This window comes from Pezoporus wallicus, unplaced genomic scaffold (assembly GCF_028554395.1).
Source record: "Pezoporus wallicus isolate ANWC-B61680 ecotype Strahan unplaced genomic scaffold, APGP_CSIRO_Pwel_v1 scaffold_3294, whole genome shotgun sequence".
NCBI classification, from domain to species: Eukaryota; Metazoa; Chordata; class Aves; order Psittaciformes; family Psittacidae; genus Pezoporus; species Pezoporus wallicus.
The window spans coordinates 9,276,013-9,292,127 of NW_026635478.1; the positions used below are offsets into that span (position 1 = coordinate 9,276,013).

The 16,115-nt window shown below is 42.8% G+C and overlaps 1 protein-coding gene across 4 annotated transcripts in view; it reads left to right on the top strand.

The window, feature by feature from the left end:
* Positions 1-16,115, top strand: part of SHISAL1 (shisa like 1) — a 103,713-nt gene that overhangs the window by 12,004 nt on the left and 75,594 nt on the right. Inside the window, exon 1 of one of the 4 annotated variants that reach the window (XM_057427114.1) lies at positions 14,306-14,388. The exons of 1 other annotated variant lie outside the window; for it this stretch is intronic. The gene's annotated coding sequence lies outside the window, so the exon portion shown is untranslated. Of the gene's footprint in view, positions 1-14,305; positions 14,494-16,115 lie in introns of those variants that run through there. 2 more of the 4 variants (XM_057427104.1, XM_057427131.1) reach the window with 2 other exon arrangements.

The window sequence follows — 16,115 nt, forward strand, 5'->3', positions numbered from 1 at the left end:
TCAGACTAAATCACCCCCAACCCAGCCTTACTTCTTCCTTCTGTCTAAATAGTCTTACATGGAAGAAGAAAAATGGAAAGTTGTTTTAAATACTGCATGCTCACATCATGGTCTCAACAAAAAAACACATCTCTCTCTTCTCTCTTCATTGGCTGGCACTGAGATTTATGTTTGCTTGCCAATGCACAGAGCATTTGTTCCTCTAGACTGTAGTAAACTGAAAATTTGGCAAAGCATTTTTTTTTTTCCTTATGAAGGAAGGAACTGGACACCTTAGCAGCGTTTTGTTACAGATAGTCAAGGTGAGCTACAAACTTCAATTTATCATGAGCAGCTTGTACACCCTTCAGAGGAAAAAGGCCCAGCACCAGCCATGGCTGTTTCTTTAATTCATATCTCAGTTTTCTTTGTAACACCAATTTAAGGTACTGTAAGAGCAAAAAGAGTGAGATCAGCAACAAGATTTGCCTGTAGATGAAGTACTTGGTGCAAGCTCCTCCTAGAGACAAACTACCATCCTTTTGATACTCTCATATATTTATACACATTGATCAGATCCCCCCTGAGCCTTCTCTAGGCTGAACAGGCCCTGCTCCCTCAGTCTTTCCTCATATAAGAGGTGTTCCAGACCCTTCATCGTTCTCATAGTCTTTCATTGGACTTACTGCAGGAGCTCCATGTGTCTCTTGTACTGGGGAACCCAGAACTGACACAGTACTCTGGATGAGGCCTCACCAGGGCTGAGTAGAGAGGGATCACCTTCCATGATCTGCTGGCAATGCTCTTCCTAATGCCCTCCAGGATAGCATTGGCCTTCTGGGTCACAACGGCACATTGCTGCTGGCTCATGGGCATCTAGTTGCCCACCAGGACTGCCAGGTACCTCTCTGCAGACCTGCTTTCCAGAGTCCAAACCCCAGCCTGTATTGGTGCATGGCGTTATTCCTCCCCAGGTGCAGGACCCTGCACGTGACTCTGATGAATTTCAAATGGTCCTTCTCTGGCCAACTCTCCCCCTTTTCACACAACAAGAATATAAGCTTGCTGCTCATGTTTTCTCTAGCCAGAGTGTGATAGCTGTGAATGGGTGGATGCGCCCTTCATGTCCCTGCAGTTGATCCAGAGCACAGAATTTCTAAACATCAGTCTCTCAAGCCCTATATCCTGTATCTGTTCAAATCAGTAGACTCATGGACTTCAGTGGAAGGAGCACAGCCCTTTGGATTTGAAGTTAGAAAGTCCTTTCTCAAGGTACTGGCTGAAAGCAACAGATCTGTGTTGTGTTTAAGACAAAAAAAATCTGGATTCTTCCCCCTTTCCCTCTTAGGTGACTGTTTACACCTCATCAAGCATAAAGTACCTGAATTGACACCATTCTACCAACTTATTTAAGGAAAAATAATAAATAAAATGTGGAACCTCTTTGTCAAAAGAGTAAAAGGAAAGTATTGATATGGGGGGGTAAATCAAGGGGCCTTCTTCTAATCTTATTCGTGTTGGTATATATCATGAGTAACTTTGCTGAAGCCAGAGAGACAAGGTGATAATAACAAAGGGTGAAGGAGGATCACAGACCAGACTATCTAGCTAGCTGGGGATTTTTATGCACCCTCAGTTTCATGGTATACTTCCGTATGAAAATGGCCTGTGACTTACATGCTTTCAAATGGTTTCACTGCCAGGACATGTCAGAGGCAATGCCACCATAATCACTAATCTTATGAAAACATGATAGGTCCAAAGTTTATGCTAGCGTTATGCATCTACAACTGACTTCCATGAAAGGTAAGCCAGACCCTGTGGACAGACATAAATCACTAGCCTGCTGCCATTGCTAACTTAACAACTGTTTCTGTTACAGAAGTCTAATAAGTATATACAGGCTTCCAAAAAAAAAAATAAAAAAATCTACTGAGCAGCAAATATAAGTTGTTTGAAAATGCTGATCATAAAGCTGAGTAGAAAGCTAAGACTGTTATTTCTTGATTCGTTACGATCAGGGGACTTTTTACTTCTGCAGCTTCAGCTCAAGGGAGTTAAAACCCAGTGTGGCCTTTGCTCCTTTTCAGATAAGGTTAACAGTGTCCACACTAAGGAGAAAACGTTTCGCATTCTTCCTGGAAGAAGGCTGGGAGAAGTGTTTGACCCATGGTGGACTTAACCCATTTTATCTTTACCAATGGCCTGAGTGAATTTGTTCTGGTACATGTTAGGAAGTTTGTTTTATCTTAATTCTTTTTGTACTGTTTCCATGAGCAGCTAGCATACTGGAGAAAATGCACTGTATTCTGGGTTTCAGTGATTTGGATGGCACCATCATGTTGTCTGTAGACATGTGTTGATATGTTTTATATTTTTGGTTCAGACACTGTTTCTCATTCCTTTTTTCAGTGTAATGAACTAGAGCAAGAAAGCTCCTCATTTTGAGTTAGGTAAGGTGGGAGAAGGGCAAGCAGCTGGAAAAATAGGAGAGGAGGCAATTTCACTATCACATCTTCTTGAATTCATTTAATCATTTAAATTGTATGGGTGTCAGACAAGGTGCTACTGAGTGTCTCGTCAAGGGGAGCTTTCCCTGTGCATTGAAATTCTTGCACAATACTTGGATGTTTCTTTCAGAAGCTGTGATTGAACAGTTTTCTGAGAAAGTACATTAAATGTACTGCTCCTCCCTTCCTCTTCACTTAGAAACAGGGAGCTAGTTAAAAGCCACCTGCCAGAAGACAGAATAAGTCCTTATAATAGTACCTGAAAACGTTAGGAAGATATAGATGCATATATACATAAAAACCAGAGGAAATTACTATCTTAAATAAATATTTCTTACAGTATTTGCAATTCAAATGTTATATTGATGTGCAAGTGTTAGAGAGAGACCTAAAATGAAAATGACTGGAAAGTAACTATTTTTATTGCAAACAGAAAGAAATGTACACACTAATCAAACTGCATACACAATGAAAAGCAAATTGGATTTCTGAAACTCTTCCTGATTTTAGTGACTCCCATGTGGCATTTGCAACACAAGCAAGCAAGCTTGCTCATTTTATAAGTAGCAGGCCAAATTCTTACATCTTCCCCATTCCCCTCTTGCCACTCTAACACCATAGGTGATGATAAGTTGATTTACAGCTGCTTTCTCAGCCAGCCTGCAAAAGGATGTCATCTTCCTTCACCCACATCCAGTGTAAAGGGTGAGATAGAGAAAGGAGGAGGGCTGGTCACAGACAGAAGACAATTTACTGGTTTGAGCTGGGCAAGGAGAAAAATCAGGCGGTCAGCTGCATGTGAAAAAGCATCATCTCTGGGCTGCTTTGAAGTGTTGAGGAGAAGCTGAAATATGGTGTAGGTGAAGTGAACAGAGATAGAGCCCAAGTGGCATGTTAAGGCGTAATCCTCTTCCCTTACAAAATACAAGATACTCTCACATTTTAATCATAATACCCAATTACATGTGAGATAGGTTAGAAATATTGCTAGAAAGCAGGACATTATACCTCAGGAATGATATATATGCAAATTGATCACCGCAGACAGATTGCCTGGGAACCACTTCAACTAATGGCTAGCAGTTCTCACTATTCTCCTGTATTCCTGTTTTCTAAGTATTTTTGACTTTCTAACATCAAGGAACTTGGCAGTGACTCATCTCATCTGAGTTGTACCCCTGCCTCTCCCATCATTTCCCTGGGTGATCCTGAAGTACTTCATTAATTTTAATTGGATGCTGTCATGAGAAAAATCTTGTAGGGCTGGGCTGCCAGTCTGCAGTCATTCAGTCTTTGTTCAGGCAAATTCCTATTAATTCTAGCGGGAATTTTCTCTGTGACAAAACTGCAAGATTTGCCACAACTGCATGTGCTTAAAAGGCTGCAACAGTTGGATATAGTTTCTGGTCATGTGAAGGTTTATTATTATCTGCTATTAAGACTTACCATCTTCTTTGCCACTTAAACAAATTCAAAAAGGCCCTTCCTTAGTCTTTACTGATTCCAGTCACAGCAGGCACTGTCAAGTGAGTCTGTATTTCTGTTAGCAGCTCTGCCTAGTCCATTCAAACTTTGAGCAAGTCTTGGCCTCGAAGGAAAAAGCACAAAATAAGGTATGATTTTCTTCCCCCTACTATTGTGCAGCAAAAATGAGCAGGTAATTAAGCTTCCCAGAGAATCTTGTATTCTTGTTCCCATCTCTAACTGACTTGTGAAGAGCCCAAGAGAAGGCAGCCAGGCTGGCTTCAGTTGCAGAAGAAATCCAGCCAAACGTAATTCTTCAGCAGAAGAGACAAAAGTAGAGTTTAAATAGTTGTTAAAAGATTCTTAAGAATATTGCAATAAATGGAATGTGGAAATACTAGATCAGAATGTGAGTGTGCCTGATTTACATAGCTTTGTAGAGTGAATATTGCTATTATAATTAAAGCAGTGACAGCTACTGATTAAAAAATATCCTTTTAAATGCAGGAATACTATAAAAATACAAGAAAAGTTGGGAAAAAATTTGAATCTGTGTAAAATAAAAAATAAAACCTGGATTCTGTGCAATTCCTCTCACATTCATTTCTGGTCCCCTGGAAGCTGGACAAGCTCTTGACACGTGGGAGGGGTGAGGAGGGTCTAGTTGTGAATGATACCTCCGAAACTGAGAAACAGTTCTGAAAATATTTGTGACTTCTTTTTATTTACTCCTTTGTACATTTTTCTTTGCAAGTGTTTTTGCCCCAGAAGAGTGTCCAGAGCTCCAATGGGCATGATAGTCATGTTGGTAGCATTCCCTAGGTGTTTTGAAAGGACTTTAGTACAAGAGTCAGCACAATAGGATTCATAAACCCTGATGTGTAAATGCCACTATGCATTTGGCTGAGAAGCAACCACAGTCACTGTCACCATAGCTGTCATTAAAGACCTCCAGCCCTCTAATTCTGCACATGCTTTATACAGGAGCCCTAAGATCCTTACAGTGAACTGAATTCTGTTTCATCCCTTACAGTTTCCTCTGTGTTCCTCCTTGATGAGCTGCTTTTCTTCCCCCTTCTTTGATTCTCTCTGTATTTCTACATTTCTTCCCTTTTCTTCTGCAACTCCTTCAAACCTGCTTCCCTTTTGACAGTCAAAACACTTTATTTTTCCAACTTCTGATCTCCACTAAGCCCAAAACCTGATATTTTTCTCTTTCCCTGATCCTTTCTCCTACCACATACTGCCCCAAAGTCCAGATTGCTCTCCCTGGTTATGCATGGTGAGCAACTCAGAACAATGGATGCCCCTTGGCAAGTTAGGCAACCTGAGTATGACTCAATACTAACTGATATGCTTTCTGGCAAAATATAGTTTATGCAGTGAGAAGGAAAAAGAAATACTTTAGCCAAGATAAATCAAAATCTCCCACAAAAGGAGCTGCAAAAATCTTCTGGTTTTATGAAAATTATCAAAACACAAGTTTAATATTATGACATCAAATGCTTAGTAATTACTGCCTACAGACAGTGATACTGTTTAATGTATGTAATCCTGAAAATAAAAAATAAATCACCAGTCATTGCTCAAAGAACACCAAAGATGCACAGCCCTCATTTAGCAAAGGACAACAAAACTGCAGCATCTTATTAAATTTTGTGTTGAACAGAAAAGGACCTTCATTTTAGGAGCCTCACTTATAATTCCTTCCTCTAGGAAGACACACAGAGCAGAATTTATCTAGCTCAGACAGAAGTGGACAAATGTCAATCTGTGCTTCCAGAAAGAGCAGGAATTTCTAATGTACTCAGATCACCTCTACTTGCTTTCTCCCTGAGTTTAACTACCAGTCCATCAGTCAGAATGTTTTCTTCCATTTCTTGTCAGTGATATGTAATGTCTTCATGTAGGTGTGCCACCCAAATTCTTTTTTTTTTTCCCTCAAAAAAAAAAAGCAGTGGCCCAAGAATACACAGTTAACGGACTGAAGTACAAAGTAACCTCTTTCTGCTTCTTTCACTAACAAAAGTGTGTGTTGTATATACAAGCAAGAAGGGAAGGAGAAGCATGAAACAAGCAAATCTGTATTGAAGTTGCACTTCAAAATGAAGGTAACATTTTCTAATACATCTCTGACCCAGATCCTCAAGGATTTGTAGCTGTTTTACTCTAATATTTTACAGATGTAGGCACAGGTCATCCAGAAGGACTCCTAAATACCTGTCCTCCAAACTGCCTGTGGTTGGCTTGTCCGTTTTCGCAAAGGTTTGCAAAGGAGAAAATACTGAAGAAAATGTAATACAGTGCATAACAGAGAAATTAAAACAGTGCATGAGCTTATGAGAATTTCTGGAAAATATCCAGACCATGGTGAAAGCGGTGGTGCAGTTGGTACAATGGCTTTTCACAAACATTTCTGTGAATGGCTGCAGTAAGTTAAGCACAGAAGGGAGGATACAGCAGTACAGTGAGGGAGATGCATGCCATCACAGGGAAGTTTCCATTTCAGGCAGGAGAAGAACCTTACAACAGAGTTAAAAATTTCCTTTTCCAGCCCATCTGTAAGAAATCTGGAACAGGAGGATGGAATACTCTTCTGGATGTAATCACTTATTAGTACACAAGGGATTTTGAATATGAGCCATGTCCATTAATAGTAAAGGCACATTCATTGTATGCAAATCCTAGCCCAAGGATGGCAATCTAAATCCTGTGGGCATGGACTATTGTGCAAAGGAAACCTATTTACATGATGGGTTTATAGCTTATTTTCTCTGTGTGTCTGCTCTGCACTGAGAGATGTCATGGAGATTGACTATAAAGGAAAACATAAGCAACTCTGCAAAGTATGCTCCAGTCTGTGAGTGCAACTCACATTAAAAACCCTTTCACCCAGCTTTTGCAGTTCATTACCATACAGTAGAAAAATTCTTGTGCTGGCATGGCTCGATGTTGTACTGCATGTTTCTCATTCAAATACTTTTTTTTTGCTTCCTTTCTTTTTTCCGTGAACAAAAGCTTTGGGGACTATTTCCAGTGAAGTGTTAAGACATAAATGATAGAAATCTGTATTATAGTATAAAAGGTAGGGAGATCCAACATCTTGGCCTCTTCTGTTGAGCAGTATGTTTTGACACTTTCAATGTTTTAGGTTCTCTTTGTAATAACAAGGATTAATATGATGTGCCTACAAAGAGATTACATGAATGAATTACACAAGAGATTAGGGGAAAAATCTCATTTGTGCACCCATCAAAATAAAATCTTTTCTACTCAAAGAAAAACAGACTTCCTTTTCTCCCTCACTGGACCAAATCTTTAAATGTCCTACAGTGATCAGAGGACTGAAAAGGAACAGTGAACCTGAAGCTAACCTATATCCCAGCAAAATTCTAAACAATCTACCCTGCAAAAATCACTTATGCCATCTAAGAAATATGAACGAGTCAATTCCTTGTGTCTCTCATGTGTACCACCATCCAGACTCCATAAAGTGAGCATGCAGTGAGGGAGTGAGATGTAGAAGAACTCCTGCTGGTTTATAGTAAGCAGTACGCAGCAACACAAATTCCTTCTCATTCGGAGAATCTTAAAATACTTTACAAAAAAAATGTTCCATAGCACATCTGGGAGACCAGATATTTTTGTGTTTATGTTATGGATAGCTAAACTAAAACACATTCCATTTGTCTAGGGCACCCAGAGAATCAAAGAATTGGGAGAAAAACTAAATTCCCAAGTTTGTTTTTTTTTTTTTGCTGTAACTACAAGAAAATCCACTCTATTTGCTATCTTCCCTTCTTTAGTTTTGTATTTCACAGAATCACAGAATCCCAAGGGTTGGAAAGGACCTCAAGAGATCATCTAGTCCAAGCCCCCTGCAAGAGCAGGGTAACCTAGAGTACATCACACAGGAACTTGTCTAGGCGAGCCTTGAATATCTCCAACGTAGGAGACTCCACAACCCCCCTGGGCAACCTGTTCCAGTGCTCTGTCACTCTCACAGTAAAGAAATTTTTCCTGATGTTCACATGGAACCTCCTATGCTCCAGTTTACACCCATTGCCCCCTGTCCTGTCACTGGACATCACTGAAAAAAACCTAGCTCCATCATCCTGACACTCGCCCTTCACATATTTGTAAATATTGATGAGGTCACTCCTCAGTCTCCTCTTCTCCAAGCTAAAGAGACCCAGCTCCCTCAGCCTCTCCTCATAAGAGAGATGTTCCACTCCCTTAATCATCTTAGTTGCCCTGCGCTGGACTCTCTCCAGCAGGTCCCTGTCCTTCTTGAATCGAGGGGCCCAGAACTGGACACAATATTCCAGATGGGGTCTCACCAAGGCAGAGTAGAGGGGAAGGAGGACCTCTCTCGACCTACTAACCACACCCTTTCTAACGCACCCTAGGATGCCACTGGCCTTCTTGGCCATAAGGGCACATTGCTGGCTCATGGTCATCCTCCTATCCACCAGGACCCCCAGGTCCCTTTCTCCTTCATTACTGTCCAGAAGGTCAACCCCCAACCTGTACTGGTATTTCCCAGTAAAATATAGTCATCGCACATCTGTGAAGCTCTTTCCGTGTCTCAGAGTCCTTTAAAAATGAGAATGACAGGATTCAGCAGTAACAATCCCACCCCTGAGGTGTAGCCATATTTGGAATGAAATGTAGCCACTGTTCAACAATCCAGCTCTGTACAATAATCTCTGACAGAAAGAGAACAGTGACAAAATTAATCTTGTGGAAAAACTATTGGGTGATATGCACTGTACAATAATTTAAACAGCAAATTGTGGAGAATATAGAACTTGTCCCAACATTTGCTTTCTTTTCACACTTCCCATTTGTTTTGCATAACTCTATTTACATTTCAGTTGTTCCACCATCACTTTTTTCTGTTATTAAGGATTCCACATCCAAGTCCAAATACTGCATCTAGCTGCCTCTCTTTATCATAACTGGAGGGTTTAGCCAGACATTGTGGCCACAAAAACCTACTAGGATTCTTTCTTGCCTGTTTGCTTCCCTTCCCTTCAATAGTTAGACAGTCCCATTCAACTCTGACTCGTTTGGAGCTGGTAACATCTCTCCTGTGCCTGGAATGATTCCTAAGGGTGGGTTATCTTAAAAAAAAAATGGCACCCTTACTTACAGAAAGCTGTAAAGATACCTTTGCTTTTAATGTTAGACAGGAACACTGCTTCAGCTCTCCATGTTCTGCTTTACAAGTTCATTGTAACACAGTCTGAAAGCACAGAACTGTTAACCTTTTGGTAACAATGGAAATCATACATTTTCTCCTAGGCAATAAGTAGAAAGTTAAAGAGCAAAAAGTATCTAAAAGAAAGGAGAGAGAGAAAGAGAGAGAGAGACTGGGGATGGCCTCACTGAGCTATTGAGCGATAATCCACCCATTGTGTAATAGTCCTATGACAAGTGTGCATGGGTTTTAAATGTCAGGTTTTGTAGTGTAACCCACTGTCTACACAAAGAAGTAACCAGTACTTTTTATTTGCTTACACAAAAATAGTTACCCTCTTGTCTTTCCCTTCTGAACAAGCATCTGCCTGGGGTGCAGGTGAGTGGGAGAGAGGTGGTGCAGTCTGACTTGCATAGCAATCAAATGGAAGAGAGAGTATCCTGAATTCACAGTGGGCTGCTGTGTGGGAAGAGGAGTGAATGTCCTTCCTGCCTGATAACAGGATTAATGCCAATCCCACACACTAAATTGTGTTCTAGGGTGCATTTATCAGCACAAGCCCCTACCATGAGCTAGCACAGCGGAGTCATCTTCTCTGTGTAATGTTGCGCCCCATTCTGCTTCCCTAGATGTGGGCTTGAAAGTGAACGTGTATTTGTGTACATGTGCCTATGTGTGTGTGTAAATCACACAGCCAGATGTCCTTGCACAACTATAAACTATTGTTTTATCTCTGTTATTTCAATTTCTTTCTTTTTAGAAACCCCAGCTAATTAAAACAATAATAAAATGTTTATGTTGCAGCTAGTCCTTTCTAAGGTCATGGCTCCAGCAATGTCTACAGAAGTATACACCAGTGTTCTTGGTTCTCATCCACTTTTAAATATCAGTTTCTTCTTGCAAATGAGATATACATATACAGCTAGATACACACACATACACAGCCTGGACAGCAATATTAAGGCCTGTCCCTGAGCCATGTCCTTGACATTTAGTTCTCAAAACCATCTTTGGCATCCTTTCAGGACTGTGTGGTAGCTAGGGCTGTGTCCAAACCACCTGAGTTTGGATTTCCCTGTTTGCAGTCAGCGCTTTGATTGTTAATTCATTACAGATGTCAACACTTCTCATCTGGAAGGATATAATGCGTTGGTTGTACCTCCTTAGCATGCAAATTCCTCACAAAAAAAAAATCCATGCAAATTTCCCCTACATAATATTTAAAGATGAGTTATGAAAGATGACTGAAACAATACTTGAAGGCACTCTTTTCCAAATATTATGTAGAAATAGTGTGCATTTCATGTCATAATAGTCAAATAAAAACTATTTGAAATACTAAGAAAGGTGAATTAGCCATTTAAAATATTAGTTGGATACTGACATGCACTATAATTCTGCACTCATAATTCCTGATTAAGATTTCCTGATGTGGCCTAGAGAAAAAAATCTGTGTGTATGTTAACAGTTATACAGAAGGCAAAAGCGCATGGAATTCCAAGGATGGAACAATACAGCCTTGTTGGTTTTGGCAAAGTACAATCTTTAGTCGTGAAAACCTGAGAAATTTGAGGCCAGTCCCACAAAGGCTTACGCATATGCTTATCTTTATGCATAACTCATGCGTGTAAATAGTTACAGCGTTTGGCCTCTGACATGGCTGCTTCAGCAAAGTTCTGTACTGTAAAACCTAGGGTGTGATCTTGTTCTTACTGAAGTCAGTGGGACTCCCCCTGTGAGCAAAGTTATTTATGTGAGCCAGCAGCGCTAGCCCATAAGTAGCTAAAATAGTAAATTGGTTACTCAGATGTTGTGAACTTTAAAAAAGTGCTTTCCTCTAACTTCAGAGGGAGAAAAGGAATCTTTGAATAGTGGCTCTATGCTATTTTTCATGATTATATTATTTACTGTGGTATCGTTCTAAGTCCCAAATGAGGCTCCCATTCGAGGCTTCTTTATACCACAATTACGCAAGCAATCGCTGCTTGGATTCTAACCATCTATTGAGTTTTTATATAGAGCTTTAAATTTGAAACCTTGAAGTAGTATAAGCTCAATCATGAACACTACCACACTCAGGAACCTGGTCCTGATACAGCTTCCAGGCAAGAGTAATAGGTAAATCACTCACTTGTCTTATATTCAGTGTCACTCTCCATACCAGATACATACTTGAAGTTTAAACAGTGATAGGAGTCACGGCTTTAAACAGCTTTTATTAAATGAGAGGAGTGCTGCAGCAGGAAGACTTGTGGCTATTTAGAAAAATAGGAAGCGTCTACTACCTACCTAAAATACCAGATTGGTTTTATTTTATATTTACTGCAAAAGGGCCACACTACATCAAGCAGATGATGATGAGGCTGTTGGGACACAAGCGTTTGGTTGCTGCATCTGGCATTAGCATGGGATGGCAGAATCACTGATCAGGATTTAATTTTCATTTCTTGTCCTAATTTGCATTTCCTATTACTGTGTGTTGCATTTCAGCCCTGTGGATTTGGGATCTGACCAAAAGCCAACTGAAAGCTCAAACCAGTAAAAGTCCAGCATTTCTTTCTCTCCCTCAAATAGAGTCAAACAAAAATAAGCACCCTGCCTCCTGTTCTTTCCCCTCACACATATACCTACTTGAAAATGTCTGCCTCTTAGGAAATAGGCACGAGTAATACAGAATCACTTGTCTCTTATTTAAAGGAGACTCTGGCCACAGCTTTTCCTTTGGTCACACAACAATGAAATGGATGAGGTTGGTAGTGTGTTACCCTAATAGGAAGAGAAGCTCAAACAAAAACATGGAAGTGGTGGAAGCCCGCGTACTTCACAAGAATGGTTTTGAATCTGTGTGTCCATGTGGGAAGAGCTTCCTTGATACCATCTGCTTATAAAGAAGAAAGAAAGGAAAAATAGGGAATAGAACAACCTGTTGCCCTTGTTCTCTCTGGGTTTAGTGAAATGGAGGAATCAGCAATGCTATACAACTGTAAAACAAACAGAGGAACTGGTAGTCTACCAGTCCTATGCTCTGTCATTAATGTATAAAAAAATAACAGCAGCCCACCTAGTCACTGAAATTGTTCAAATTACTGGTTTTAAACAACTGAGTAAATTTTCTAATGTGAAGAAAGTCATAGTATATATGTTTGCCTGATCTGAGAAGTATATCTATGGTGGCTGCTTTCCATATACAATGCTTGTGCAGAAAGCACACTTCACTTGAGTGAATATCCAAAACATGTAGTTTCACACAAGACTACGAATTAAAACATATCAGGGAGAGAGACTACGGTTAAGAAATAATGCTTTACTTCTTCCAAAGCATAATTATAGGATAGCAGTGTAGAACATCCAGATTATGTTATCAAACAGCCTTATTTAAACATAGCTCCACATCCCCAAACGATAAATAATGTACATGTGGTAGGCAAGAGTCATCACTCTTGCAACAGCGGAGCTCCCTGCTTTGCACGATTTACACATTAACATGTTACTGAAAAATAGGTTTTATTATCATCTGAATTCATATGAGATCATTTATAGACATCGGTTTAGAGCAGTCTCCTCCTCTGAGTCATGACCACCTGTTGGGCTACAGAGCTGTGGTGCAAAAGAAGGGAGGGAGAGGAGAGGAAGATTTAGCCATTTTTAGAGAAGCGAGCCCACCAGTCCATGTACATCTTCTTTCTCTCCCAGAGTTCCTGCAGTATTTGCCTTAGAGGGGCCCGTTCTGCTGGCTGCAGCAGCAAGGGGCATACTAGGCGTGCAGATGTGCTTTTGTGTCGCTCCTCATTGCAGAATCAGGGGGGGCTCGCAGTGCTCTGCCCCTGTGTGTCTGCTAGGGTCACCCTGTGAAAAAAATGAGGCTTCGACTGATCTAAAGCGTGCACCTCTTCCTGAACTCTAGCTGAACGGACAGACCCTGTCTGCCCTCGGCTGGTTTAATTCGTAGCCCTGGACAGGGCTCCCAGCTCTGACGCTGGTGCCGAGCCGAGGCCGGTGTTCGCCGCTCCCCTACTATGCGGTGCCGGTGCCTGCCAGCTCCAGCAAGTGCTCACTGGCACCGCGGGAACACACGGACGGACGTACAGACGGAAGAACTGACTGACAGGTGGACAAACGGCAGCGCCCCTGAACAGTCCCCCCTGCCTCGCTCCTAGTTTACAACGCGTTTCCTTAAGGAACCAGGAGCAGCGGGAGTTTCAGCTCTCGGGGCCCCCGGGCGGGCAAGCTGCGCCTGAGGCACCGGAGGACGTGGCGCCCGAGCTTTGATCCCTCCGATTAAACTGTTCCCGGAGAGGATTGCTTCTGAACGCTCCGAGAGTGATTTAAAAGCACCGCATCGCTCTTTATTAATGTAATGCTCTTTAAAATTGCAAGTACTCTTAATCCCCTCGTACCGAGCGGGGGTAGGGAGCGGCGTGTGGAGCGTGTTAAAGCCCCGGCCGGGGGGAACCCGCCGCACTGTCACCTCCTGCCCCCCCGTGAAGGGGGGCCGAGCCGCCAGTGACAGAGACCAATTTCAGTGGGGGAACCGCCCCGCGGGCACCGGAGAGCGGCTCCGCACGCCGCCCGCACCTCACCTGCAAATTCTCCCATCGCCACCCTTCATTCCCCGTGGAAAGCCTAAGTGCGCTCCCTCCCGCGGGAGGGCGGCCAGTGCCGGCAGCAGCTGAGCTGCGCGTCTCTGCTGGGCGAGCCGCGCAGAAGGGGAAGGAGGAAGAGGAGGGTATGAGGAAAGCCCCACACACTGCTGGGTATCACCTCCATCGGTGATGCCGCGGCTGCCACCCGCGCTGCCTCCACCCCGCACCCCCGGGGGATGCCGCCGGGCTTTCCTAAGGTGAGTGGCCACCGCCGAGCGGCTTTGCTCTTCCCCGAGCAGGGACACGGCTCCGAGTAGCTGTATCTCCAGCCGAGCCGAGCAGCGTGCTCCCTGCCCCGTGGCAGGAAGGGAGCGTCGGGTGCTCGTGAGGGGAAGTTTGAGGCGCGGGACAGAGGGAGCCGGCTTCATGGTGTAGAGGGGACGTAAGCGCGAGTAAGGAGGCACCTGGAGAGCCGTTCCCAGGTGGAGGGAGAGCAGCCGGTTGGAACGGAGGCGGGGGGAGCGAAAGAGAAGGTGGAGAAGCAGGCGGGGACTGAAGGGGGACGGGGGAGTCGCAGAGCGGAGAGATGGGGAAGGAGGTGGCGGCTCTTGAGCTCGTGGACTAAAAGCACCGCGCTCAGCTCCCTGAGGTCGGTGGTACCGCCAGTGCTATACCCGGCCCCGCGTCGGCGGCGAGGTTTCCTTCGGGATTCGTTGGAAAAAGTGGCTGTGACCCGAGAGATACTTAGCGCAAGGTTAGGGGCTGGCTTGTATCGGGGTGGGGGAGTTTCGGATCGCGCTTCTGTTCACTCCTGGGAGCTACCTGAGAGCAGACCTACAGGCGCCGTGCCCATGTTCCCGGCAGCTCTGCTTGCCGGCCGGGAGAAGGGCATCGGTGCTAACCCGGCCCATCGCCGCCTTTGTCCCTGCTGCTGTCAGCCGGCACCTCGCCTTTCGGAAACTTTGCATGCCTCCTTGCAGTGGAAGGGCGGCAAGGCGGTGGTATGTAAACAGCGCGGCTCAGGAGATGGAGAGCGCAAACTGCGGGAAGGCTGTCTTGTTTGCCCATTAACTGGGCTGCTGGCAGCCGGTTTGTTATGTGTGTGTGTTTGGGTTTTGAATCAATATTTATTTACAGGACTCAGGTATTAATCACTCACGTCTTGGAAAGCTCATTAGTGGTGACTTGTTTCCATGACAACAGGACCCCTCTGAGCCTTTGGGTTGTCTGTTTGCCTGTTTTATTTTGTTTTACTTTTCAAAAACCGTATTTGTACTAGTATCGTGGTTTGCCACGGAAGAGAAAACCAAGGTAATAAACCCTGTGTGATACTGTGGCCCCTATCAGTGTTTTTCTAACGCTCACTTATTTACTCAGACTTAATTAATGATATATGGAATGGTTTGAGCAAGTGCATGAGTTATACAAGATTTCTTAGTATTTGTTTTACTGCCGTATCTCCCTTAGCTATAAAGCTGAGACTAAGATGCTGTTTGACTTGTCTCTTGTTCGAAGTACTCCTTAGACGTTAGTGCTGAAAAGTGTAGTGTTTGTAATCTTTTCCTTTGTATATCATACGGTACCTTAGAACCCTTTGAAAAGCATTGTATTGCAGTCTCTGTAATTTTATTGCTCTAGGAGAGCTGGGAATCAGTAGTGACTTATTGTGTAACTTTGTCACCTTCTCGTGGTGTGACCTTGACAGGTCTCTTAACATCCTCATATTCCACCTTGTCTCGACAGAAGGAAAAGCTGCCCACTTGTACCTGTGAAGTGCTCTGAGCTAATCAAGCAAAACATTTCTTCTAAGATGGAATACTGTTGAAACTGAATATATTGTTTTCTGTTATGAGACTAAACATATCTTTTACATCCCCCACTTTTTAACTTCAATCTTTATTTAACATAACACAGTCATATTAGCTCTTCAGATGATGTGTACTTTTGTCATCCAGCTGAAATCAGCGATTCTTAATCCTATTTATGCTATCAGTCACTGCTTTCCTGGGTTAATTTCATCAGAGTCAGGTAAAAAGGAGAATCTTTAGCATTCTTAATTTGTAGGATTATGTACTATGATAAAGAGTGTATATGTGGCAAGAAGATAGAGTAGTAATGAAAGAAAAGACAGCAAAACTGAATTCCAGTCTTGACCACTTGCCTTAGCATTGCACCCTGAGAGAAACTTCAGTACCTTTTTTGATAAAGAGAGTGAGCAAATGCACACTTTTAACTAGACGTCAAGTTAAACATCTGAAACTGTTCTGCCAATTTTCATTGTTTTCCAAGAAACATTGTAGTATGTGGTGTTTCTTTGAGAAGCACTGGGAGTGTGTAAGAAATATTTAAGAATATACAGTTCCAAAACAAAACACT